The sequence below is a fragment of the Podarcis tiliguerta genome, assembly GCF_965153285.1.
Source record: "Podarcis tiliguerta genome assembly, chromosome: 9".
In the NCBI taxonomy this organism is placed as follows: domain Eukaryota; kingdom Metazoa; phylum Chordata; class Lepidosauria; order Squamata; family Lacertidae; genus Podarcis; species Podarcis tiliguerta.
Window position 1 is genome coordinate 73,253,102 of NC_139542.1, and position 3,745 is coordinate 73,256,846.

Sequence of the window (3,745 nt, forward strand, 5' to 3'; positions counted from 1 at the left end):
TCTAAGATGCTGTAGGAGAAATGGCTGTTGCAAGATTTTTAACTGGTGTCAGAGCAATGCACTTGTATTTACAGACATACAGTTTCCAAAAAGTTACGAAATACACGAATATTTTCTGTTTATCATAATTTGTGCCGAGCTCCTCTCACACTGTTGATTTCATTTTTGCTTTCGCCTAAAGTTGTGTGGGGTGAAGTTTACTTACATTTCATGGCTTAAAAAACACCATTTGTTTATTTTTGTTGAATTCACTGCGCTGTCTGCCAGTAGCACATTGACACCATATATAAAACTAGAATGGTGTTGTATGTGCTTCAGATTGCCTTCATGCTATCCTGACCCACAGGTAGGGAGACCACAAAAAAGGATAAATATCAAAAAAAGAAGGGGGAAAAGAGAAGAAATTCATCACCAAAATGAGGTCAAAAGATGACACAGATTGGCAGGTGCTAACTTATATGTACAGATCTGAATTTAGAAACAATCACTATACAGTGGTACCTCGGGTTAAGTACTTAATTCGCTCCGGAGGTCCGATCTTAACCTGAAACTGTTCTTAACCTTAAGCACCACTTTAGCTAATGGGGCCTCCTGCTGCTGCTGCGCTGCTGGAGCACAATTTCTGTTCTCATCCTGAAACAAAGTTCTTAACCTGAAGCACTATTTCTGGGTTAGCGGAGTCTGTAACCTGAAGCGTATGTAACCTGAGGTACCACTGTAATTTAAATGCATATACAGTACGTCTCATGGTACATGGGGTGTTATGAGAGGGGTAGTACCTCTGGGTGGGGGGCACATTGTGCTCCTTCTGGGGTAGTTTGTCTACCTTTGGTCACTACCCTGGACTCAGCTCTCCTAGAAGCTGTCAATATGCAACAGCGGCCACACTCTGGGAAACAGCTTTGATTGGCCAACTAAACCAGGTGAGGGTAGCCGATAGGTCTCAAACCCTCACTGAGTTAGGGGCTTCGCCTGCATACAAAGAGAGCAATAGTGGGTCCAACAGTCAAGAAGGCGATTTCTGCACGTGCTGTAGAGGGAGGTGTAATTTGGACATGTGTGTGCTGTAAGCTCCTTTCCATTCTACTCTGGATTGAGCAGCGATGAACCAAAAGAGATCCATTTCTGATCAGCCCAGACTCTGATGAGAGATCAGTGCCTGATCCAAAATGGATCTGGAAGGCAGATCCCATAAATCCAATATCCAACAACCAGTGCTTTTTTCTGGGGGTACTCAAGGTACGCAGCACCGGCACCTTTTCTTTCCAAATGTTAAACATGTAGCACTTACTGCAACAACTTCATGGTGAGTAGTAGCACATTTTTTTCTTTTAAAAAACATGGAACAACACTATACTGTATTGCCCTTTGCCGCAGGCGGAAGAGAGTAGTGGAACAGTGACTTGTGAGGATGGACAAATGGACAAATGTGCCCCCCCCACACATTTTGGACTTTGCAACGCTTGTGCATGTGCAGGGAAATTTGACGAAGTGTATCTACAAACACTGCATCAACCTCCTTTTCCTTCAAAACATTTCTGAAGAACCACCTATTCCCTGAAGCATTCCAGCTATGAAAACCAGAGCCCCTCTTTATATATTTGCTCTCCTTAGCACTGTGGCTGTGAAGAGGGAACTATTTTGAGCAAGGTATGCTAGGCTGGGTACATTTAACTGTGTAAAGTATGTGGCACAGTTGAAAAACATGCTGCCCATTTCCAATTACCTGCGCATTCCACAAAACCAAGAGTGTGTTCCCAATGTGCAGAGATGAAGGAACGTTAATTCAGTTTAAAAGACAGTCTTTATTAAATATAAAGAATGTAAAACTGCCACAAGACCCCCTCCTGCTTTAACAGCAACAGTAAAATTGTTAAGGCTTAAAAGTATCTTCCTGACACAGTTACGTCTTACTTATTATCTTTTCCAGATACAATCTGTTCTGGAGCTATGTGGGCCTCGCAGTAAAATTGCTGGCAAATGTGCCTGTGTTGTAAACAAAAAGAGGGAGAAAGCATTACAGACACTTTCCTTCAAATATTGCTGCACTGTCTTGCTGTGTATCTGCTGGGTTAATCTGCACTGTTTTAATAAAAGAATTCTATCCCATAGATTTTCCCAGATGTACAGAGGGGATTTTGAGATGCCTCTAGAGAAATCATACTAAAAACATAAAGATAGGCAAATGGGGAAAGCCAAACATTATTACTACTGAATCCAGAAAGTCTGACAGAAACTGAAGAACAATAAACCACTCAGTTCATAAAGAGCTAAAGGAGACAGAGCAGGAGCTGGAAGGAAAGAGGGGGACACAGAATATTTGGCAAGAAGATCCATTTGTCACCAGACAAGCTCTTTTTGGATAGGACTCCAGTCCTTGTTCTGGAAAATTATGGGAAGTCCACAGTATCCATGGGACAAAAGGTGAAACATCACCCAGAGGCTTTCCTTGTATTTTCATGTGTGTTGTGCGCACACAGGACTTCAATAATTTCCCTGCTCCCTCATTTTACCTCCCTCCTGCCACGCTTTGTTCAAATTTCTATGTGTCGCAAAGGAAGTGTTCTGTCTGGGAGAAATAGAATCACGCTGTTGTATAATTGATGGAGGTGTAGATTGCAGACTGCACAAATAAAGACCAATAGCTTAATGCAATCCACAAGCAGTGAATATCTCATCTGTAATTTGTTATTCATGCACAGGGTACATGAATCCCATGTGCAAGAGCACATATACTGTCAACCACTTAGAACTTGTTTCTTATGGGAAATAACTCATGGTGATAATAATAAAATGTGTGGAAGCTGTTCCTAGCTATGTTTACACTTAAAACGGATAGGGCACAAAAATGTTAATACAGGCAACTCTCAATTTCCGCACTTTCAATGCACATGTGACCCTCTTTGGCACTGGAAGAGGGTGAAACAGGGGCGGAATGGGGCGGCCTTATGCACCCTCCACTGATGTGTGCAATGACCTGGAATTTAACCCTCACATAAATAGGGGGTTGCCTGTAGCCCAAAACTATTATGGGAGATGGCAGCTCTTTTTCTAAAAGCTTTTGAAGTCACAGAAGCCTTATGGGCAATATTTGGCAAGCCTGCTATGCCACAAAACAGCAGGGCTTGGTGGTTTTTGGGAGACCGTGAGCCAGGTTATCTTTAGGAGGGCACTGGGCACGGCATCGTATTCTCCTGGCACAATTTCACATGCATTCCGTGTGAATAATGCTCCTTGCTTTCACGAGTAGTGAAAGAAAAGTGCTGGGGAATTTCATGATCCAGGTGCCATGCGATTCAAATGGTCACTGCGGATACAAGGAATTCGCAGGAGGGTGAGGAGGGGGCAGGAGACCCACCACTGATTTACCATGTAGTTGGCATAACCGGACCGTACATGCACAGGGCGGTCTGCATGCCTGTGCTCTGGGCTTCCTGCTTCTCATGACGATGTTAACAAGCCAGTGTGTGCGAACACTTTCTGGACATATATAGGGCCTGTTGCCACAGCCAACCGAACACATGTAGAGCAGAGCAGGGCCAGCTCTTGTAATCCTACCCCCCCCCCCCCGAGTATGTACATTCATTGAACCCAGACAGAATGCTGCTTGAGTCTCCTGGCTGTCCCTCCCCCTCAGCAAGAAGTAAAAACTGGGGGTGGACTGTTCATAGGGGTGATCAAAGGAAACATTTTAAAAGCAGGTTCTGGGCACTCATGAGAACATTAAAAGCCAACACACAGAAAA